This window comes from Cygnus olor, chromosome 7 (genome assembly GCF_009769625.2).
Source record: "Cygnus olor isolate bCygOlo1 chromosome 7, bCygOlo1.pri.v2, whole genome shotgun sequence".
NCBI lineage: Eukaryota > Metazoa > Chordata > Aves > Anseriformes > Anatidae > Cygnus > Cygnus olor.
In genome coordinates, this window is record NC_049175.1 from 26,072,303 (window position 1) to 26,097,758 (window position 25,456).

The window sequence follows — 25,456 nt, forward strand, 5'->3', positions numbered from 1 at the left end:
GCAGGTCCTTGGGGGGATTAAAGGAGATGGGCAGGGTCCAGCAGCTGGCCCTGAGGCCAGCTGCCTCTGCCTGCATAGAGCTACACCAGCCCCAGCGCTGAGCCTCGCGGTGCTGGGTTGACATCTGCCAGGCCAAAACCAGCAATGATCTCTTCAGCAGCTGCCCTTATTTTGCAAGTTAACTTTTTTCCCTTTCTCCCTTCTGAACTCTGAAGCTCTGTCTTTCCACATGAGCTGAGCTTTTTTGAAAATGGTTGTTTAATGGGAACATCTGGAGTGTGAATGGAAGACTTATTTCCCCTTTTCCCTTCAGTAAATTCTCATTGCATACTTTAAAAGTTGATCTTTTTTTTTCCTTCTCCAAGCAGAGAAAAAAAGAAAAGGATCATTACTTGACAGAACAGACTGCGCTCTTGAGTTACTTAACGTGTGCGAGAGTATCCTGCGAGCCATGACTGGAGCGCTTTCCCCATAATTAAAACTTTCCTGCTGTAAAGTCTTGGTTTCTGTTTAAAGTTTAGCAGTCCTTCCTATTGTTCAGTTGGTGCTAATTAGCTAATACCTGTACACAATAATCCTTGCAATTTAATAACCACAAGGTGGGATGTTCTTTTATATTGTAGAAAGAAATCTAAAAAAAAAAAAAAAAAAATCATGAAAAAGCCTGAATTCATTTACTTATGTGCTGTTTAGAACTCTGGAAAATTAAAAAATGGAGCGATAAGTAGGTATTATTAAAAGTATTATTCATATTTGTATTCTCATGCCCCTTCCCATCCGTTTTCCTATTTGCAGTGGAGGTGCTGCCGAAAGACGACCCCTGCATGGACAGAAACCCTTCTCCAGTCCTTTGGCATGGTTCACCAGTAACCAAACAGAAAGTTATCCCAAAGTTTAGTGAATGCTGTTCAGAACATCTCCATCAGGTGGAACTGTCTGTCCCTTCCTGCTAGTTTGGGTCAAAATGAAGTGAAATGACCTAAAGTGGCCTGACTCAGCACCCCACACCTCATCCTCCTGCCCAGCCAAGCAGCGGTGAAGCACCAGCTGAATCCAAGTGCTCTGCAGTTGTTCCACTTCATTCCCAGTTAAGCCGAGCAAGGTGTACACGTTGTTTAAAACTGCCTGCACAAGCTGATTACTTGACAAGCAGAAAAGAACATTCCAGATCAGAAGCAGAGCCTCATTTCCCATGACTGATGCAGTGCTTGCAAGAAACCCTACATTTTGCTGGCCCTATGGGCTGGAGCAAGAACCACCTTGTCTGTCTACTCTTGCTCTAATTTCTGCCCCCACTATGCATTGTCAAAAAAAAAAAAAATATTTCCTCTTATTTTGAAGAGGAAACTGAATAAAGATGAGCATTTGTTACTTTTTAAAGCCACTTACTTACAGTTCCCTGCAGGGGACCTCTGGGTCCCCTGTAAAAGACCTCTCGGTCTTTTGGCCTCCAGTTGTCTAAGATATTCAGAAAATCGGTGCCACGTCAAGTGGGACTTTCAAATTAACTCAGGTAGCACCAGGCACAACCTACATAAGAGTGATTAAAATATATTGACCTGGTAAACGAGAGCTAAGCTATCTTGTAAAAGTAACCCACCTTCTCTCTAATTTTGAGCAACAAGTCTTGCTGTCTTGTCCATTTCCTCTTCTTTTATAAGACACTGTTATGTGTGGTCCGAATCTTCTTTCCCTCTGTTCCTTCACTTTCAAAAAATGCAAACATTCAGCTATTCATAGGAAGCCTGCTGTTTTCCTAGGCATTTTACCATCAGCCTTGTGACATTGGCAATTTGGATCATTTTGCACTAAGCATATTTCATTGTACAATTATAACATCAGGACTGTGTCAGGTGAGTTATACAAATGACACTTTGAATGTCTCTTTGGGGTTTTGGTCTGTGTGTGATGTTGTTTTGTTTGCTTTTAATGAGCTTCAGTCTCAGAAATAATAGACCACTCATTTGTTCTCTAGGTTTAACAACCACCATGGTAACTATCAGAAACCACAGTTAAAAGATGTTACACCCCTTCCTGCACTATTCGAGCCCTTTTTTTTTTTTTCTTTTTTTTTTTTTTTTTGTCTGAATTTGACATGGAAATGGGTTTGCCAATGAGTTAGACGCAGATAAAAAGGGATAGAGGTGACAAAAGGCAGGGCTATCACTCTCTGTGGTGGCTAAGAATGTCTCTGTCATTTTGATTTACTGACACCTGCATTTACATAGCACTTAATCACAGGAGAGTGGCCAACATGCAGAAGTTTTCTCCAAGAAGCAAAAGAGAGAGGGATGGAGGGAGCCGTTCTGACCATAAACACTGGAATTAGTGCTGCCACAGACTATTCAAACCAGGACTATTGCCCTAAATAATGTTCATTTAAGAACTTGTAGCAAAGACAAATGTTTTTAGCAGAAGTTTCTCTAATGAAAAGGACCAAATGGTCTGTAGGATGGAGGGTATCTCTCTTGATCTCCTCTCTTACTTTCCCCATCCCTCTGGGAAGATCTTTTTCTTTGTAGAGATTAACATTAACTGGGGGAAAAAAAATCCCCCCCTATATCAAAACCCTTCAAAACTCCATGATTTATTTCTCTGAGTGACTTGTATTCTCCATCTGTGAAGCAACTCTACCTACAGGCTTCTATTTTTTTTTTTTTTTTTTCCCCTTAAGGGGCTATTAACTATGTAAACAACTTCAAAACAAAGAGCTTGGGCCATTTCATTAGGGGAAACCATCTCTGCTTCCAAAGGCCTCCTGGGGAACAGGAGGAGTTCATTAAAACCAGGGCGGTGTAAAAGGCTTCTTGCATGCACAGAAATGGAACCACTATGAAACGTTAATGACCTCAATGCATTAGCAAATCTTAAACTAAAGTAGAATTATGTTGTCTCTGGGGACCTGCGTGTACCTCCTTGGATTTTATTTTTTTAATGCTATGGAAAATGTAGGCTTCAAATTTTAATGTGAAGAGCAAAACACTTTGCTGGTGTGAGCTGAAGAAGGCAATCAAGCTGGCCCTAGGCCAGTGATGTGGAGAAGGTGAAAATCCTAATTGTCAGATGCTGTGTTTGCTCCAGCTGGTGATTATTGCCGAGAAATATCTGCTCAGCCCTTATTGCCAAATAAAGGCTCACCTGTTTCCTTTTCCTTCTGATTCTACATGAACAGAACCACTGCTGCATCACTTTTCTTGTTTTGATAAGTACCTATATGCCTTGCCATTTATAAAGCACTGAAGAGACATTTGGCAGTGTTACATCAAGAGCAGGCAACTGTTTAGGTCAGTATTGATCCCAATGGAAATTATTGTATAGGTCTCTCCTGTGAGTTATGATCCCCACTAAAGTTGGGTGACATTTCTCCAAGGAATACTTTCTTCAGCAATGACAGAAAAATGCAAAGTTTCAAATGCATTGAAACCCTGCAGAACGATTTATGCTGAAATCTGCAAACATTTCCAGCCCTAAGAAAAATACATAGTACTCCCCCTTCTCCCCAGTGTAATTTAGAAATGATGGCTCAAGTTAGTTTATAAGTTGATATTGAAAAGTCTTTGATGAGAGGTGGTGTCTTCAGTGATTTTTCAGCTCTTTTAACTTCCCCACCTCTCCTTCCACAGGGCAGGGGGAATGTGCCTCATATGGCTGACAAACCTTTGAAGGCAAAGATGTTGTGAAGTTTAGGAATAGGTCTGTGCTACAGATAATTTGGGAAGAAGGCATATAGTATAACCAATTGATTCTCTTCCTGGGAAGTATGTGTGTCATCGGAATGCAGGAATGGTCATCCAGGACCAAAACAAGGACTGCCTAGCCCAGTACCCTTGTTTCCAGCAGTGGCCAAAAGTAAATGCTTATAGAAGAGAAGGAACAAGGCAAGTGTGTGTGATACCTCCTTCCTAGCGTTCTGCCTGCCTCCAACTATTTTTATCTTGAGCCTTTCTGAGTGATGGGTTTTGAAATACCTCACCAGTCTCCCCTTGAACCCAGACTGAGCTTAGAGCCTCCTTTGGCAAGGATGCTGCTCCCTGCAGTGCTTTGCTGAGCCTGAGGACCACTGGGTTTGAAGAGAGGCATCTTGTTCAGGCACATTTTCATTGCAGCTCACACTTAGTGAGGCTAATCTTTCTGTTTTCTCCTAAATTGCTTGCAGTCACTGTTTTCAGACAAACAGCTTTCTTTTCACCTAAATGACAATGACATTTCTATTATATGACAACTGTCTATTTACTGTGGTATATAAAGCGTGTCAGGACGGCCTAACAGTTCAGTGTTACTTCTAATGCTATTTTGCCCAGTGCTAACTAAATTGCTGCTCTCTAATCCCAGGCCAAATGTTAACCCAAAATATCAAGCCCAACCATTAGTAAGACTGATGAAGCACCCTGTGAATTCTGTGAATTACAGAACCATGATGCCTGAATGGCACTGCTTGGCACAATTAGTAGTTATATCCACACACCTGTGCCAGGTGTGTAGATAACAGGCAAGGATATTAAATATCCCTTGCTCCCACAAGAGCTGTGCAACCCTAGCAAGCAGGGTGTGTGTCTGTGGAGGGAATCATGGGCAGTATCTTTGCACTGGCAGTCATTCTGAGCTCCAGTTCGGGTTTGCATCTTTATCCAGACACAGGATTAAGAGCAAACATTTCAAACAACAACAACAACAAAACAAACAAACAAAAAAACCAAACTGGCTTTGATAGAATTAAAGCAAATACAACAGAAAGTGCATTTTTAATATTTCCTTTACATTTTTTTTTTCTGGAAAAGGATGGAATTTTAAACATTTCTTTACGTTTGTAGACATGTGATGTGGTGCATTTCCTGTTTGTGTGATTTCTTCTGGTATGAGGCAAGGCTTTTATTCTGTTTTTAAACTTTAATGTTGGTTAAAAAGTAATAATGCATCTTTGTGGCACAGGTTATGGTAGTAAATATTTAAAGGAATTGCATAAGTCTACTATGCATCAGAAGTGAGAGTTAGGGAAGAATGATGCCAAATTTGGACCTGGAGCAATTTTCTTTTTGAAGGAGATCAAGCATGAGGCCGTCCTCCTCTGCCTTTCTCCAGCACAAATTCTGCAGAGCAGAAGGAACTTCTGTTCACTTCAGTGGAGGAGCTGAGCGCCTCTACCATAAAGAGCATCAAACACAGCAGCACCATTTTATTCCTGGTCTGTACATTCTTGGTGCATTGATTTTTCTATGGTAGAGAGCAGAGCAATCTCTCTTCAATGGAGACCTGAGAAAGACGTTGTATAAAAGCAAATGATTGTTAAGAAACAGCAGCGTTTCTCTGTTCATGATTCCAGCTGAGACAGACAATCTGGGGACCATGCTCAGTCTGAGCCAACCAGTGTGTATCCTATCAAATTTGGGGCAATTTATGTAGCTGGGAAGTTGCATTTTTGAAAGATTGATATCATGTGTTGCTGGTAGCAGAATTAAGAAAGTCAAAACTGGGACAACCGTAGGGCAACATGGTCATGTTGGTCTTTGGATGGCCTGGCAGTTCATAACACCCCATCCCTTAGCTCTTTCAGGGCCTAACTCTGTCGGATGGAATAGGCCAAGCTGTAGTTACTATCCTGGATATCCATTATTATTATTATTATTATTATTATTATTATTATTATTTTAATTCTAAGCGCAGAAACCAAAATCGAAGGTTTCTTTATACTTTTAACAGCGTAAATCAGATTTTTTGACTGCTAAATTGGAAAGGGCTGGAGGAGAGCTGGGAAGCTTGTCACAAGCTGGGAGTCTGAACCAGTCCCTGGACCAGCATCCCCTCCTATAGCCTGTTGGTGGAACACACAGTACAACAGTTGGTGCCTTGCCAGGGATGATTTTTAGCAGAGGAAAAAAATGAGAGAAAGGGTAAACAAATAAAATTCAGACAGTTCTCTGGGTTGCTCCACTATAAGTTTGGTGTTTGTAGCAGCCCCTGCCTGCTCCACCTCTCCTGTCCATTACATGGCTACGCTGTGAAGGCAGAAGGAATATTAAAAAAGCCTGTGTGGCAGAACTGTTGCTGCAGCCAGAGGACTTGCTTGCCCAAAGTCCAAGGAGGGAAACCAATTAAATGGTCTTGCCCTGCACACAGAGGCTGCTGCTGCTGCTGAGCAGGGAAACAAATTCATCAGTTCCCAAGGAAGAAGAGAAAGGAGCAAAACAAGGGGGAAGGCAAGTGAATGCCAGCTGGTGGAAGACAAGTAACATTTTCCTGTTTTAGAGCCTAACAGCAACTGGTTTATGGATCTCTCATTCTTTTCACATTTGGCACCTTTCATCTGAAATCTGGAGACCAGAGAGAGTACACAAACTAAACTTGGCAACCTCTGATTCAGAGCTGCTTCTGGATGGCCACGATGCCAGTTTTGACAAACACTCACTCCTCATCCCCAGTATCCTTCCCTTGTTTATGCTAACTAATTCTTTTTCTTGCTCCCATTATGTGGCTTTGCCTGACATAACGAGAGACCTGTTCATTAGCATCTGAGCCTTTGAATAGCTTTCTGAGGAGGCTACAGCACAAGCTCATTAGCAAGGAGAAAAAAAATATTAAGCCTGGCAAAACAACAGCCCGGCTCCCAAACCAACCTTGAGCCTGCATTTTCCAGTTTGTATCTTGTACAGGGAGATGCTCTGGAGGCTCATGAGCAGCTGTAGCAGCCTCACCACTAACAAGTGACTTGGTCATATGTGTTGTGTGCTCCCCTCTAGCCTGTCTCTCCTCTCACCCCATTTACAGCAGTGCAACAGAACTGGAGACAGCAACATGTTGTCGCTAAAGCAAGGAAGGAATCCATGGGACTACTGGCATTTCTAAATCATGTCATGCTTTCACAGGTTTTGATGCAGTGTTCTTTAATGGAACCGGCTGTAGGAGGCTTAACTGTATCTTTACAGCCAACAGTGTTGCTTCCAAATCGCCCACCCTACCAGTTCAAAACCTAGCAAAGGAACACATTCAATACCGCTGTGGAAACCACTGGTTTATATTGCGTGCAACATCTACAATCAATTTAACATTTACATTCATGCTTAAGATATCTGATCCTGATATGAAAGGCAAGCTGCTTAGTGTTTGGTGGCAAATACACGTCCTCATCCCTCTATCCTGTGGCACACCAACGACTCGCAGGAGTCGCAGTACAATTAAGGTTTTGTTAAAATTGGCATTATTTGTACCTAAGAGCAGCCGTAAGCTGAAAGGTCTTGGAGTCACATGTGGTGAAAGCTTGGACGTGCTAGCAGTATGCAGAATGGCTGTAAGCAGAGCATGTTCGGCCTTTCCTTCACACGAGCACCATGCAGATGGTGCATGGGTGACGACAGCACAGTGTGCCAGGTCACAGTGAGGAGCTACAGCCCTTCATGCTGTGTATTACAGGCAGTCCCGGGGACAGCAGGCCAAGTGTGAGCATTAGTCCACATCCTCTAATCTGGCAAAACCAACTTTAGTGGTAAGATCACAAATATGGAGGGTGGGTTTTTTTTCTTAGCTGTTTTGTTTGTTTGTTTCATGGTTTCTACTTCAACAGAAGAGTGAGAAATGAAGGCAAGAGGCACACCAGTCTGAAAGAATGACCTCAAAGTAAGCACTGGATGTTGTCTTTAGTCAATTCACAGTGATGTGCAGAAACACTTAAAAGGGAGCTATCCAGCCCAGAAGTGGGATCTGCCCTTTCTTCCCACACGATTTTAAAAATGTGGAAGCTGAGACAAGGACTACCAGTAACTGTCCCTGGAACACACACATTATGTACATCTCTGCACTTGGTAGCAGATCTAAGCCCATACCTACAGAACTCCCCTGGTTTAACATCACGGGCATTTTCCTTTCCTTTTCAGTCAGAAAAAAGACCATAATAATCTGGGATAGCTCACACTACTCTTAACAAGAATATGAAAAAGCCTTTGGTTGGAGTTTCCATTCAGGTATTTTGCTTTTTCTAAAACACTAATACCAGTCAGTGCTTTCATTAGTTTTTCCTTAAAAAAAAAAAAAATAATAAAAGAACAACAATCCCAAATGTAATTTAATTGCCAATAGCACTGTGATTAAATTTGGCCTTTTGCTTTCCTTCACAGTCAACCTCCTCAATTCCATCTCCCTGACGCCTCTCTCTGTAGTATCGATTCAGTATTGTTAACCTTTCTTTATTACTTGTTTATGTTCCCCCATCAGTTTAAAAACATCAATAAGAAGCTTTTTAAAAAGGACGGAAGCAACAAATGGAGAGACATTGAGGAAAGGTCAGGGATGCAGAAGGAGGCAGTGCCTGCTTTGTGGAGGGAGCAAAGAGACAGCGCAGAAAGGTTAGTGGTCCTGCTGCTGAGCAAAGGAAGGATTTGTTTGTTGAGAGAAATGACTGTTACTGGTGCAGCTTTTGCAGCAGACAAAATATGCCCGAGAGAGAAGGGATCTCTTCTGCCGAGGGCTCAGGACCATTGGGAAGGGTGCAGCCTCAGTAATGAGACTGAGATAGTCTGTGGGATCTTTCCCTTCACTCATTAGGAAGCTGTAGGCATGATTTGGTGTTTCTTCTTTCTGTTTGATCAAAATCCCAATCCCAATTTACTCTAAGTAAATCCCAATCCGAGGACATTTACTGCTCTGCACAAGGGTGTCCTGGGTGGAGCTGCATTAGTTGGCTGGGAAAAGGAGGCAGAGTGGCTGTGTTCTGATGTGACTGAAGGCACTCAGCCTTCAGCATTTCTAGCAGGGGACATAGAAGCCCAAAACAGTTTGCTGTGTCTGAGGCTTTGCAGAACTTAGAAAGCACTGCAGTTTGGAGGAGTTAGCTCAGGGTCCTCTGCTTCCACCCCCCACCCCCCCCCACCCTTCTTGGCCCAAAAAGATATGCTCTGGGAAAGTTAGAATTCACTCCAGTATCACATCCTGTCCCGGGTGACCTTAGTCCCTTTGCCAAAGGATTTAGCTGTTAAATCAATAAATGTCTCAATGACTTTAGAGGAGACCCATATCCTGCTCAAGGGTCTTTGCCAAGGTGTGAAGTCCATTTAGGGCTTCCCAGTTTCAGTTCCCCAGAAAGACCATGTCAGCTGGGGAGTAAGGAGCTAGCGTGGAGGAGGAGGAGAGAACCGTCACCCTTAGCCCTCTGAAATCTCAGAGATTCCTGGCACATAAAATGTAATTAATCCCACTTCTTGCTCTAGTGTTACCACTGCCACCACCAAAGGATCAATATGGTGAGTGATCATACTTGTGCTGTTTATTACTAATGTCCTGTTAAGTGAACCCTGCTGACAAAGTATGTGTGCTCCATCACAGCCTTAACTGTAACTGCAGCTTTTATAAACTTTGCTGGGGAATAAAATTTGCTGTGAGAAAACAAGGAGTAGGGGAGCAGTGTCTAATTAAGCACTGGGCTGTCCCTGGTTTATTGAGCATCTCAGTGAGCAGAGGGAACTGAAAACACCTGAAGAACAGTAAGGGTTCCCTGGGCATGGAAGGACACTTCAGCAACTGGTCTGTGAGAGACTTTGCTTGTTTTCAGATCAAAAGGTGGATTGAGAAAGGAGTCTGGAAATTATACAGCAAAGTCATATATGTTGAAGGGCTCTGTCCTTGCGATGACTGAGGTCAGTTTGAGGGCTAGTATTTATCTACTGTCCACGTTAAGAACCTCTCAGTTCAATCCCTGACAGAAGTCTAACCGGATATTTGCTCTGCTCAGTAGTTAGGTCTGATCATGTAATACTTGTAACTTTCATAAAACAATCTCTTGCTTTGAAAACTGTCCATCTTTTGCAGGCCAGTACAATCACAGTGCAGGAAATATTATTCAATATGGAGAAGATTTCCATTCTATGCACAGAGTGTGTTCTGCTGAAAAGGAAGAAACAGAAGCCATCTTAGTTATTAAAGTTACATTTCTTGTGACCTTTTAAGAACAGACATAATTACATATGACTTCTCTTCAACTGTATTAGTGTATAAATAATATATCTTTGTTATTAGTTCTGATGAATGACATTGTGGTTGGAGGGGTTCTTGATGATTTGCTTTGAAACACAAAGTATTCAGCTAGCAAGAACCCCATCATCCTTCAACATCATTGTAATATTGTTGGGTGAAAAATTAAAAACTAACAACATCCCAGAAATAACCCAACATATTTGATCTGTATGGTAGATGCAAGGGGGTCAGGATACTGGATTCTTATTTTGCTTCTGCAAATATGATGCAGATGAATATTGTTGATTCCAATATTGTTAATTAGCTACTGTGAAAGTTCACTTGACAGATCTGTTTTCACTAAAACTTCATGAACAGTCATTACCTCCCACCTTTCTCTTCAGTCATAAAATAAAGTCTTTACTAAGCAAAGTATGGATATTTATGCAGGAAGAATGGCTATTTATATTAGGTTTTGCAAAAAAGCAAAAGAGCATCTTTAAAGAGCATGTCCTGGCTTGGGCTATTCAGTTACCCCATGAGATCAGTATCATTGACATTTAACATCTTAGGCTCCCTTTTCCAACCCATGCAGTAAAGCCCCAGAGTTCAAATGCTACTCATTCATAATGTTCAGCTTTCACCTGATGTTACAGAAAGGCAAAAGATAGCATAGATTTCTCCTTTTGACTTCTCAGCCTCCTGAAGATCTTTACAGTCAGTAAAAGTGCGTTAAAGCTGCCATTTCCTTTTCATTTGAAATGCTTTCTTCCATTATGTCATGGATAACTTAGGCATACTGCTTTGCTGCCAGTTTACAATAATACTCATCCTTTGTAAACAATAACATGGAATCTGATCTGCATTTCAGGGATTACCATGTACTTTTTCTACATGGCATGCTAGCAACAGTTTACAGTTTACATATGATATTGTAATAACCAAACCAAATTAGTTTTTTTTTTTTTTTTTTTTTTTTCAGTTGAAGTTTCAAAGCTAACATTGGCATAGAAAGTTATAAAGATTGCTATCCCAAGAACCATATTTTTGGGTGAAAATTTCCTCCTGTAGAGGAGTGGCTGAGTCTACTATGTCTCTTCCATCTAAGTAACAGTGGCTTAAGCTGTCACAGACAGAGGTGATACCTGGTACTCTGTTGCTCTTCCCCAACAGAAGATAAGTTTGGAAATCACCCTGCTAGATGAGAGAAGAGTGGAAAGCTCATAGAAAGAGAGCAATATATATAAGTACATGTCAGAGGAACTACAACTGCAGCTTTGCCTCCTTTGTCAGGTTCTTTTCTTCATTTGGAGAGCGGGCAGTTGCAGGGCAAAGTCAGCATTACTGCTGCTCTGGGATTCATAGAGAAGCCCCCTGTGGAACTCTCACTCTGCTTGATTGAAGAACATGGTCACACTTTCAGGGTGACCAGTTTTACAAACAAAAATGAAAAAAGTGATTCTACTCCCTGGGCCATATGATAAATGGAAAACCTTGCAATAAGTCATTTGATTCAAGACAGGAACCGGGTCACGGTCTCTGTCTTTGGTTGTCTTGATGAGATTACAGGAATGTGATGTGAGAGACAAAGAAAATATTTTGTCCCATCAAAAACTGGAGCCAATCTATCTTTCAAAAAGTACTTCAGGAGCATGCGTAAAATCCTCTCTGCTGTAGGTTTTCCTCAGCTATGTCATGACATCTATCCCCTGTTTTATGCTAGTTACTCATCATCTTCCTGCATACACTGAGATAGCATATTTCTGCAGCAACACCCTTGTCTAGCCAAGAGCACAACATGTCCGAAGGAGAAGAGGAACACAATAAAAAATAAAATGAAGATTCACTATTGAAGCCTTCTTGTGAAGGATGCCTTTGTAGAATATATACTTGGTCTAAGCATGTTTTATGTTGGTTAATTACATTTCAATTAGTAATATCAATGACATGTGGTTATGACATTCAGGTGAGCCTGAGTAGGTCCTTCAGAGCCTGAAGAATCAATCTGTGAAGAGATCACTGAGCATAACCATCAGTGTGAAAGTGGAGCCCAGGCTCTTGAGCTATATTTCACAGAACTGGATGCCTAACCAATTCTCAGCTTCTTAATGAAGCACTTCTTTCCCCCCTAACATAAACTAATGTAGCTCAGTGCAAATCTGTAAATACAAATACAATTATTTTTATCCTGGGACTGGAAGTAGTAGTTTCAAGAAAGGATACAAGTTAGACGCAGTGAAGTAATTTGCCATAATTATGATTATGTACTATTCATAATTGGTCCAACCAGAAAAAAGAAAAAAAACAACAAAAAGGACCAAGGAACTTTAATGAAATTAATTAAGTGGAAAGAAAAAAAAGAAAAGATGGAAAATGAGATGCTCTGAGTAGCAGGAGTTTCATTTATGTGAACTGTGCTGCAGGGTAGACAAAGCATGGAGAATGTGTGGATGGGTGGAAGATATGTTTTGGCAGCAAGCTACCTCTTTTCCTTCAGAGCTCACTGGTTTTTGGTAACTAGAAATCAGCTTGAAGTTTAAAAGATTTGAAACATCAGTTGGGAGTCAAGAACTCAGAAGAAAATATATTTATTGTTTCACTATAATCTCTGATCACTTTAGAAGGTGTAACAGAGGACTTTTTAAGACCAGGGAGGTCATTTCTGAGCAGAGAAATTGAGTGATGGGTAGTCTTAAATTCTTCTACTGCAAGATATTTATGTATGTAACATCTGCAATGGCACCATGAGGGTGTTCACACACTGAAATAGGTTGTCCAGAGGGGCTGTAGAGGCTCTATCCCTGGAAATAATCAGAACCAGTCTGGATATGATACTGGGAAACCTGCTCTAGCTGACCCTGCTTTTGGGGGCAGAGGGATGGGACTAGCATACAATGAGAATCCTGGGAAAGCTATGGTAAGCTTTTTGGAACTTAGTCAGGTAATTTAGTTAATTACAAATACACGGTATGAATGACTAAACAAACAGTAAATGTAAGAGAAAGAAAAAAAACAACCACCACCAACAAAAAACAGCAACAGCTCCCTCACCCCCCAACCTAACAAGGGAGGTACATAGGTTAGTAATTGCTAACTCCCAGAGTCAAACTGTACAACAATTTACAGCCCAATTTTCTTTGGGCAGCAACTATTAAGCCACTTCTTTTACCCTCCTAAGGTAATCTTACATCATAGTTCATGATTTTAGTCTTGCTGGACATGACCTGATCTAAGCTGATCTGATCTGCTGCCTGGTTTATTTTTGCTAGGTGCATCTTCCTTTACCAGCCTCTATCAGTGGTAGCTGTGTATCACCCCATTTATTGACTCACCCAGTTCTCTAGCTGGTTGCCTGTTTTGCTGACAGATTTTGCTACTACAGTTCCTGGAAGGGAATGGAGAACTATGCACGAGTCTCTCAGCTCACAGGAAATTTGGAAGTAGCTTTTTCCGCTCATACAGCTGCAAAATTTCCTGATTCTCCTTGTCTTCTCTCTAGCCTTTGAACCACATTGCTGGAAGCTACTGTTTAAAATTAATGTGACACACAGATAGAGCTAATTAGCTTAAATATTTGTATGCTATCATAAATACAAACCTCATCTACTTTACTGTATAATTTCTTCTTTTTGTAATATAATGCAAAGTGGCCATGTCTCAGGCCAGTCCTTTCTTCCTTCCCATTCTTATTCTTCCTCTTTCATCAAATGTCCACTGAGTGCTCCTTTTCTTTTGTTTTTCTTCTGTGTGACTTCCTTCTGAAACTCATGGAGAGGAATGAGATACTGCAATCTTGCCTTCATTTATGTCTTGGCCACCTACCTTTTGTGTGTTTGGTCAGCAGTGATCAAAACCTTTGGTCAGCAGTGATCAAAACCAGATGCTAGACAGTTCTACTTTTATCAGGATTCTCTGTCCAAAACATCACCATTTCCCAAGAAATGATTGTACCTGAAAAAACGTGATATAAATGAGAAATTAAAGTGCAAAATAAACTCCAATTATTTGCAGTATCTTCCTGAAAAAGTAGCAATGCATCATATTTAGCTGTACCATATTTCTTGAAAGACTCTGCAGTGCTTACCTTCTTAGGAAGGAATATGCAATTGTATGAAATGGTATTACCTGGTAATCCTTGCTGTAATATTTATGTTTTAGGACAACTGGTGGCACTGTACAGTGTGTACAAATAGTAAAAAAACGTACCCATCTCAGCATGCTGTTTAAATTGACAAGCCAAATGAAGGAAGGAAGAAACTTTCATCATCCCAATTTTAAGTCTAAAATTTTGAGGCTCAGGGGCATCAGATGAGTGGTTCAGCACCATTCAGTGGTTGGCTGCTGAACAGGGACGTGAAGAGGATTTCAGTTTCATCTGTAATAATAACCAAGCTGGTCTGGAAAAAAATAAATTGAAGGAACATAATCCAGTTTTAACGCTACAGAAAACAAATAAAATGTATCTGGAAGCAGCATTTCCTCTTCAGGACAGCACCCAGCATACCTGAAGACCTGAGCAGGGTCTCTGTGTCCACACACTGCAGTTATCCTGACCACGCTCTGATGCCACAAAGCCTTTGCTGTGAAACTGTCTGACTCCCGAAGGCAAACTGCTCCCATGAGAGAGGGAGCACAGCTGTCTCCAGCAACTAATGCAGACCGCCTCCTGGCTACACAGTTTAGAGAGGATACCATCTAGACTTAAGTGGCCATATACGCAGCTGAGGACTTTTCGCAGCCTCCTCTGAGCCCCAGGTTTCAGTTCAAAATGACGGATATAATGAGTGTTGTACTGCAGCCTGCTGAAATGTTGTTTTCCTACTATGATGATGAGAATGTGTTTCGTGTGCCCCAAGGCCACCTGGACAGTATTAGAGGGCTGGCCAGGGTAGGGGAAAGCAAACTTTTTTGTTATTTCCCACTGAAAATTGTTAGCTTCTTTCTACATCTATAAAGAAAAAGCTGTGTTGACTCTGAAGGCTGCAGCTGAAAAGGTGCAAGTACACAATCTTTCTGTTGGAGAAATAGCAGAAACAGGAATGCAGTATGAATGTTAGTGATTCCCATAGTATCAAACAACATCATGAAAGAAAATCCATCAGAAATATGAACTGCAAAAGGGCCATTTCTGCCTTAAGAAGCAGTGGCTTAGCGCAGCTTGGGAGAATGTATCAAGGTCATATTGCTTTTTGCTTGCCCTGCTCTTGTATTCTTCCTAGGGGATCTTTTACAGTCTAATGTTGTAGATGGTGAATTGATGGAGGGAAACCTTGTGGTGGACCTTTGATATGGTCCTCACTACCAGTCTTGTGGTCTCACCAATATTCTCTTCTGGGAGTGTTTTGTAATACTTAAAAAAAAAAAAAGGAGTTATCCAAGAAGGCTGAAGAAACTGTGTGAAGAAGCTAAGGCATTACTACTGTTAAAAAAAGGTAATAATGCCAATAATAATAATAATTATTATTATTATAATATCACTGTTGCTCCAAAAAGAGTACAGTCTTTTTAAGACCTTGACCTTGACTTTTCCTTAGCATTGGCGTAAACTACTTAAGAGTGCTGCTGTTTTCCATCCCCCAGCTAGTACACTTTAAAATGGAGGGAGGCTATTTTAATGGTAGAGAAATCACAAAATGTGACACCTATTCATACCCATCTTACTCACCACGAAATCACTGTGCCTACATAAATTGGACAGGCAGACAACTTTAAAGCACTTTGGAAGGAGACCTTCAGGGACTGAAATTGCTGTGCTTTGCTAGCAAAGTGGGATGTGGTGTCAGAGTGATTCTGTGCCCTAAGTATGTGCAGAGAAACAGACACCCACTGACAAGTGCAGAACTGCTTTCAGGATCACCTTGTTATTATGCAGGGAAAATGGTAGTCTTTGCTCCTTGCGAACAGGCTCCCATGCTTAATGCTATATGGGGGCAAACAGTTAATGGCATAATGAAACAGGGAGCAGAGCAGTGCTTAGATGATCTTTTAATTCTGGATCATTTTAACCTATGTTGCTAGAGAGGGTGGGCACAGCTGGTGTGCATGGATTTCACTGAGTGGCTTCGGGAGGTGGCCAGACCTGTTATTTTCCCAGCATTAAAAATCCATGCAAACAGATTGAAGTGTTTGTGACTTCCAGCCATGACTGAATTTTAAGAGTAGCTCAGAGGAATGGATTTAAATCTATATCCCAAAGGCAAACAATGCCATAAGCTCCCGAATTACTCCTGGCCCTTTTTCAGTATATGTATAACTGTCTCTACAAGCAAATCCCTAACGTCCTTTCATTCGTGCATGCATCCAGGTGGTGTATTTAACCTGCATCATCCTCAAACCTGCTCTTCTCAACATTTAATACTCCACCATCTGGGTCAGTTTCAGCTGTGGGAATTATTCCCAGCGAGCAATATGAATCCTTGAACCCAGAGCTCCTCAGGCCTCGAACTTCTGTTAGAGACCACTCTTACATCCACTGAACAAGTCCCTGTGGGATCAAATCAACACTGCTTCGCTCTGCCTGACGTTCACAGCTGCTTCTCTAGGCTTCAGTGACTGTATGATGACCTGCTTCATAGATGAACATTTTTATATACATACTTTAAAAAGTAATTTTAGAAGCATATAAAACAGGATAGACAGACAGGTAGAGGCACAGGCATGAGGCTTGGCCTGTGCTCCCAGAAGAGTGGGTTTAGGAGCAGACGAGAGCATAACATAAACAAGCACCAACAAACCTTCGCGTCAAATGACCAGAGTTCTTTGTCCCCCTTAGCTTTTCTCATAGGAAAATACCCCAAGAAAGAATCATTACAGCTGCAAATGTCGTTGAACCTGAGCCATTCACCCTACCAGGGAGACGAACCCGTTGCCATGTGTTCCATCATGACCAGCCAATATTTGCTCCTCCACTCAGTTCAGACACAGGCAGCTCTTGGCCATCAAACCTTGGATTTAAAAACCTCTGGGGAGTCTCTTGTCTGAATAATGCATAAGGCTGAGGAAATCTCCATGAGCTGGGGGGAAAAAAAAAGAGATGAGGTTTGTCAAACTGGCACAAGTTATTTGCTCAGTGCTAATAAGGTGGTGTTGACAGCTGAGCAGAACAGTTATGGCTTTTTTTTTTTTCACTGCTTGGGCTTGAAGGACTTTGTTTTATGTTGGAATACTGCATCTGTAAGAGTGGGGGGTCTTGCATCTGTTTTTGCATCATCCTTGGCCGTCTTTTACTTTCATTACCTGCCACTGTATTTTATTGGTTGAATATATGTGGCCCCAGTTTTGGTAGCTCTGTGTGTGTGCAAAGTCAATGTTAGTGGATCCCTTGCAGTGCTGGCACCTCAGGAGACTTCATTTTTTTTCAGGTATCTGAAGCAACCTACCTCATCTCTCTGTGACTTAATTTCCTGCTATGCTGTATAAATAAAATACCTCAGACTTTTTTTCTTAGCTGCAAGAGCCATGTCTCTGAAATTACTTTCTAAGGGGAGTATATTTTGCTAGAGTTATGGTAGTCTTCCCAGGCTGCTGTTACCTGAGATGCTTTGTGCTGCCGCAGAAAGTGGGGTTTGTGTTGTTACAGCAGGGGAATATGCCATCTCTTTACATTGCACCTGAAGACAGAGCGGTTTCTCTCATTCAGCGTCACAGTCTGGTAATATCTGACCTGTGTAACATGTCTCTGCCGCATGGATTAAACCAAGCTTTTGCTTAACAGGGCCCAGCAGAACTCCAGAAGGAAAACAGCTGTGTTGCATGGGGCGTCAAGCAGCCACTGTCTCCAGCTTCTACACCGCAGCAGAGTAATGACTGCTCAGCCAAGCTCTGGGACACATGTGCTGAAGGAAGTTGTCAGGAATCTGTTTTAAGTGAATCTGCTTTATTTTGTGCCCATGCTGGATTAGGAATCTGGTCAACAGATTAAGAGGTGATCTGAACTGCTTTTTACTGCAGGACAACTCCCAGAAATTTCTCTGTGCCCTCCTTTTCAGCTTTGTCAAGTGAAGAGCTATACCACTCCCATTAAAGAGATCAAGTAGTACATGTGCACGATCCCCATTAACATCAGGAGTGGATCCCGTTAAGAAAGGGCATCTTTCAGCTCTCTTCCTGTGGTCCCTCAGCTCCTGCACACTGCACGACTCAGTATGAATTTCACAGAGGATTACAGGCTGGAGCCTGCTTTTGATTATAGTGATCTAAAGCTGGAGTCCTATGGCTTTGAGGGACAAGTCTCTTGTATTCGCAAACAGACACATATTTCTGGGAGAGTATTTTTGCTTCCAGCCTGTTGTGCTTGTGTGCAGACTTCCCCCACCTTCCTCCCTGGCTGGCAGCTCTCTCCAGTCACTCATTCCTGGGCTTTATTTGTAAATGAGCAATGAACAGGGAGAGAGTAAATGATCTGCTGAGGGAACTGGGATGAATCTGATTAATATTCTGTTGTTTCTCTCAAGTCACAGGCAGGGTAGGTGACCACAGCCCCAGCAGAGAAGTCCCGCCTGCCCAGTTCTTTGGAGAAACAATTATAGAATACAAATACGGAGAGAACATCTCAGTATCAAACAATCTTCAATATTATTTCCTGGACATGGGTTACATGTGAGAAACAAAGTCTAATAAGCCTTTTTTCTCGTTAGCCTGGGGTTGCTGTTCAAATAAGACGGGGTAGGAGGGAAAGGAGAAGGCTGAATCAGATGCTGTTTTTTTCATGAGCCATAATCCGCTGAACAGGAGTCAGGTCAGATGTGGCCCAGCAAATCCCTTAACTGGCAGGGTCACAGCTTTTCTCCTCCCAGATGCATCATGGAAAAGCCTCTTCTCATTTCACTGGAAAGAAGACCTCAAGCTGGAGCTGGGGAGTCTCCTGGGGTCCAGTCCCCTTCTTCCCAGTGCACCCAGAAAAAAAACATGCAGAGCTCTCTTGTGCCTCTGTTTCCCAGTCACCCTGCTTTTCTATTCTTTGCCGAAGTTGGGTTTGAATCATGGCAGGGGGGGGTACCTGCACCTAATCTTCTTGCCAGGGTGCAGTGCAGGGTGTGGAAGCTGATCCTCAGTGAGCGCATGACCTTTAGCCCGACATGACACTGGCACAAATGAAAAGGAAAGGTTAATTTCTAGGGATATTTTATTTTGGTTAAGTATTTTTAAATAGTAGGCACTATGCTACACAAAAAATGGTGTGGCTTACACTGTTGTGGGTAATGATATATTTTCTGTAGGACTGTTCCTACAGAACAGGGACAAATCAGTGGTGTAAATCACTGTCAGCTTTGTATTTGTCTCTTTGCCTTAGGGATAGCCCAGGGCGTGAATGTATCTCACCAACGCATCACGTGTCTTCAGAGATGTGGCATCTCTGAGCAGGCAGGTGGCCCTGCTCAGGTATCCTGACATGCTGAGGGAACCAGCAGCTACCATGACTTGTGCCTACCAGTTTGCTGAAGACTTGAGCCAAAGTCCTCAGCTAAGTCAGAGAGAAAATCCTTGAAGACCCAATGACAGGACCAAGACTCTTGACTGAGGTGGTGCATGTTTAAGTTATAAAAGAGACATCCGGGGAAAAGCCTTCTGATACCACAGCTAAAATAAATAAATAAATAATTAAAAATAAATAGAACAATTGATTTCCATTTTCTGATAACACCAATTGGCAAAAAAATTACATGAAGACAGGGACAGTTTCAGAGATGATGAAGAAGCCTATACTTGTTTATTTAGCAATTCAGCTGTTTGATGGATGCTGCAAACCATGTGCATTATCAAGCTGCAAGGAACTTTCCAAATTAAAAATGCAGTAAAAAAGGCTTTATAAGAGGCATGAATATATTTGACTAAAAAAAAAAAAAAAGAATTGTAAGAATGGTTTGATGGATTTTTTATAGTAGGACACTACTGAAGTGGTTTCTGGGTGGGAAAATTGAATCTCAAGGCTCAGTTATTCATCCTGATGGTGGGACGGTGTTTTTGCCCTGTAAAGCTGTATCATGCTAATGCTATCGCTGTCATACCAGCAAAGTTTACGATTTTCTCCTGAATCTTGCTGTTGTTCTCTGTTTTTAAGAGCCTATTAAAATATCCAGGTTACTTGCCAGGAAGTATAGTCTTGCAGTTTTCACACATGGAAATGAGACTCAAGAGATCTGGGTTTGACTATGGATAGTCTCACTGGTCTCCTGCACAAGCTTGAGCAAAGACTTAGGTTGTGGATATGCAAGTGGGTTATCTCAGTGCAAGACAAGCTGTCTTCATTAAAAAACAAAACCCCCAAAGCCTACAAATACAAGATACAGGTTTTAACTGTTTTAGCTGTGTCCCAGGCATGATAAACTTGTCCCTGGATTAATCAGCAATGAGCATTTCCTCCTCTTGGACATCTGCCTTTTCATACACATTCTCCTCTTCTGTACACAGTTATGATGGGGTGTTTTTTCTGGGGTTTATACCCTATACTTAATTTCTCATTTCAAGTGACATTCATTCACAGTCCATCACTATGTCATACCTTGAGCTGGGAAAAACATTTTTAGATGAGCAGCTAGAGACTGGACCAGCTGAGAAGTTCGGGGTGTTTGGGGTGAATCATTTCCATCAAAAAGCAAATATTGAAGAAAACATGGCAAGAGCCCTGCTGTGCTGAATTAAAGCTTTTGCAGAAGCCCCATTTTTCTTTTGGAAATAGAATTTACACATCTCTTGCTGATTTATCTTTACAACAATCCCTGAAAACAGAACATTATTATTTTTTAATAACAGTAGTTACTCTGTAGTGAAGGAATTACAGACAGAAAAACAGACATCCTTTCTTTGTGGGTCAGCCTACACTAATAGATTACTTTCTTTGTTTGTTCAGTGGTTTAAATACTTAAAAGAAAATAATTTGTTTTCACAAGCACTTTGTTTTATGAAATGAGAGCTGTAATACCTCTTGTCTGTGGGCCTGAAGACTCCAAAAGCTGTATAGACAAAAGCTTCTCTTGGCAGCTTTTTGGATTTTAGCTGTTGCCAATTCTCCTGTTCCTCCCCTAAGCTCCTACTGTCTTGTCACCTCATTCCCACCCTTGGGCCTTCATTTCTTCTCCCACACAGCTCCCTTCTAAGGGGCTATCCAGATCACAGAGTTGCGCTGAATTTAAAATAACTTCTCCTTCCCTTAACCACTTTTTTAAGGTTTATTTTTAATTTGGATCAAATCCTTGAGTAGCGAATCGGAGAACTGCATGATTCACGGGGTGGTTACATCACTGCTTCTGAACTGGTGTTTTACGTAATGGCATTTCAGCGGTAAGAGGAGAGAGAGGCGGTGCTGAAAGAAGGGAGTTGCAGTTTTCACTAAATTAAAAGCTATGTAACGATGGCCTGCAGTCAGAGCTGTGATTGCAGCTTGCTTCAGACTCCCCTGACTTTAATCTACTGCAAACTGTGTTGATTTGTCAATGTAGGGTAGGGCTTAGTATGGACTATCAGATGAAGTATTTATCAAGTATTGATTTAGCTCCTGCTAGGTTATCCAGCTTTCCCTGACTCTTCTGCTGCTTCAGTTTCATTGTTATTCATGTCTGAATAACTGTTATTTAAAATTAGGGTAGATAATTTGGGCTAGTAATTGGATCTGATAACTAAATAAGTAGAAGCAACGAAAAAGAAAAAAAAAAGAGATGTGCTAATTGTGAATAATTACAAGCCCAAATTAACAACTCTATTACCTCTTCTCCAAAACACGCATACTTCCCTTCAGTCTCACTTTCAGAAACTGAAAGATAAGAGTTGCGGGTTGCAGGGCACAGAAGTTATAATCCTGGTAAAAGACAGTACCTTGAAGTCCACCGTCCATGACAGGCATGTGCTCTGCCAAGTTTTCAGAGGTCAGCAAGAGCTCAGGGACAGAGCACAGGGGAAAATCTCTGACTTTCATTCCCAGCTGCACCACAGCATGGCAAATAGGAGGAGCTTGAGTTCTTATGAGAGACGGAAAATCATCCCAAACTTCACCCTCCCTCACTGCAGCCTTCAGTTGCCATCTCAAGATCCTATCTATCTTTCATTATGGGGAAATGATTTTGGAAATGAACCTTACATTAGCCATCTTTGCATGTCTACTATATGAGGAGTGGCCTCCTGACAAATTGCCTTGCATACCATGTAATATATGTTAACTGATAGATTATGGAGAAGGCTGGGCTGTATGTGGGGTGAGTCATTACCCAGAAAAGATCCAGGGTTATTTTCACATAGGCTTTCTACATGGATTCTGTTTTACTGCCCATGAGCAGCCCTGCTGCAATAGCCCTCACCAGCATGGCTGGAAAGCTGCCTTACTGGTACAGCCTGGGCGAATGAGTGGCTATCTGTGTCCTTTCATTGAACCACAGTTACGGGAATCTCATTCTAGGCATTCATACTGTTTTGCAGCTCATTTGTGATTAACAAAACAGAGACTGTTTCCCTCTAGAAATACAGGATGGAAATGTATGATACCAGCAGGTTTTACACTGCTCATCTGAAACTCCATCATAGAGGAATGCAGCCTGGTGCATATATTGAGTGCTGGTAAATGCTCTGTGTGATAAATGAGGTTGGATCTCATACTTTTAAAGGTGGAACAGGCCTTTTGTGTGAAATGTTCACAATGTATCCTGCAAGACTATGAAATTCTTATGGCTCCATGTGTCTTTTAGGGACAGGGCTCCGACTAACAAGTTAGAAAGGGACCCTTGTCCAAAACCTTTTGCAGCATTCAGGACTGGGATGTTGCCTTATCCCCACAGAGAAGTTATAGAGCTTTTCTGTGACTTTACAACTGAGATTTGGATCTTGAGTGGTGCTTGGTATTGGCAGTATTAATATGTTCTTTCCTAAAAGAGAAAAATATTTAGGTAGCTTGAAATTTGTGAACTGCCACCAAAGCTTCTATAGCTAGGTGGGTTTAATGGGATATGCTTTGTTTTCTTTTTCCTCCCAGAAGCAGCAATGGTGTCCTCTTTGCCCATAGCAGTGTCCTACTTTAAGCCTATATGTGACACTTCTGATAAGAGGTCTCATGCAGTGGCAGACCTGATCTATACTTTTGTGGGATTATTTAAAAAAAAAAAAAAAGGTTTAACTATAGTTCAGTGAGTATGACAGTACTCCTCCATCCTTTTCCAATTTTTTACATTACAAGCTATTAGCAAAGAGGCAAGGAAGTGATCGATAACTAGATCGTTCAGCATCCTGGGGAGGGATCTAAAATGCAGAGCATTGTTAGCCTCTGGGACTTGTGTGTATAGTCCAGAAATACTGCAGGTGGGTGGGGACACAGATAAAAATCATTATGATAGATGTTCCAGAAGCAGCTTTTCCCAGTATATCCCTTCTGAGTGAAAAAAATGCCATTCTGAAAGACTACAACTTCTCTTCAGAGATCACTGCTCACAAAGTGTTCATTTACAATATAGCCCATTTTTTGCGTCTTCCACCAGGTCTTCTTTTTGTGTGTCCTCATCTGGAGATGCAGTTGGATCAGCTCTTAATTTTGCAAGCCCCTATTTATTCGATCAAACTGACTCCATGTACAGAGAAACCTTGCACTCTCCCTCTTCTCTTCTCTCCCTCTACTAATATACACAGTCTTCGTCTCATTGTTGCATCCAGCTACAAGTAGGGAATACAACAATACAACAGTTGTACTACTAAGAAGCATCACTATGTTAAGAAAAACAGGTCATCTTCTTCAATGACTCCTTCTCAGACCAGCTTTAGAAGTCTGCAATCACTCTTTTCTACTGGGAACATTTTGCTCTCTCGCTCTGGGGCAGAATATTGTGCATGTAACACATTTACCAGCAGCTTGTTGTACTAACTCTGTATATGCTTGGGTATTGTACAATGTCCTAGACAGAATATCAAAAGATGAAACAGAGCTGGGATTAAACCTTCCCAAATGCTCTTCTCTTGTTCCCAGAGTTGCTGTCCTCCAAGAACACACCGGTCAGATGAACCACGTCCTTACAGTGACAGCAATCCCTGCCAGTGCACCAATAAACAGCACATGCTAAGCAGAAGGTCTCTTTGCTCTATGAGGTGGTTGATAAATGGGGAGATGGGGTTGAAACGATCTTGCAGTCATCCAGCCCCCGTTCTCCTCCTCCTCATCCTATTCTTTATGTCGGTTGCAAAGTATGCTGAAGCAGTCTGCTCCTTGTCACATTTTAGGAGGAAAATGACATTGATATGGAACTATATGCAAAAAGAGACTTTCCCCTAGTGAAAACTGGCTAATTGATGTCAAATCAAATAACTTTAAAGAGCTGTGATGGCTACAAATCAGATCATAGAGGGCAATACCGGTTCATTCTGTTTCACACGGGTACTGTGCTTTGCAGTTTAAGCGACAGCACTTTGGCATTCAGGGCCTCTTTATAACCCAAACAAATCAAATCTCAAATCTTTTTGATTTTGATGCCTGACAATAGGGGATGATTAAAACTACTGCAGTGGAGTCTGGGAATGGATTATTATTGTAAATATCTGCAGTCCTGCCATTCCCTGTTCTCTTCTGTGGGTCTGGAAGCTTGAGGCAAGAAAAGCTGGGGAGAATAAAATAGATGCTAACAAGAGAGGTCAAGTGAGAGCAGAGAAAAAAGTTATTTCTAATAGACTGATTTTGGGGATACAAGGTTTCTCTATCTCTTTACCTTCATGCTTTAAATTCCAGCCTAAAAGGTAACAAAACATAAAAGATATTTTAAAAGCTAAAAGCTAGTTTCCCAGTGATGATTCTCTGAATCAGAACTGAATTATCCATTGGTCTGGATTAAAGAAGCACAGTTTTAGGGTATGTCCTCTCAGTGCTGCACAGACAGATGCAAGCTCTCTCTCCACGGGAGACTTCGGATGTGTGAGTTAATCCAGACTCTGCTCTGGACATTATAAGTATGGCAAATAAAGAGCAACAGAGAGTCTAAAAGCCAAGCAAAGAAGAATTGTAATCAGTGGTGGCTGACAGAAGAAGCAAGAAGTCTATTTTTTTAATCAGGTGCCTCATCAATTGACTGGTCAGGATTTTTTCAACAGGTTCATTTGGACCAAGGGTTTTAGAGGGCTTCTTATCCATCCTGAAACATGTCCTGAGCAGGTAGGACACAGGTGCTTTCACCCAAGAAGCCTCATGGCACTTCACAGTCCCTTGCAAAGTACGTCCCCTGAGAGGCACTGCCCAGCATATTGCTATCACAACTCCCGTATTTCTGCCAATAACCTTGAGAATATATTTGCAGAAGAAAAAACAGGGGATGGTTTGACAGCTGAATATGGATATGATTTACCCTACCTGAAATTATGGTACAGACAAGTTCCCTTCGAGTAGCAATATCCCACGTCCCCGTGTTTTTGCTGCACAGTGTAGGGCACTGCTCAAACTGCACGCTGAATCTGATCTGCCCTCAGTAAGTGGATATTTGTACTTAAGTAATTCTGAGGCTCAAATAAATACCATTATGGAAGTCTGAAGTTTTTACTAGACACAGAAACAGGCTTGCTAGAA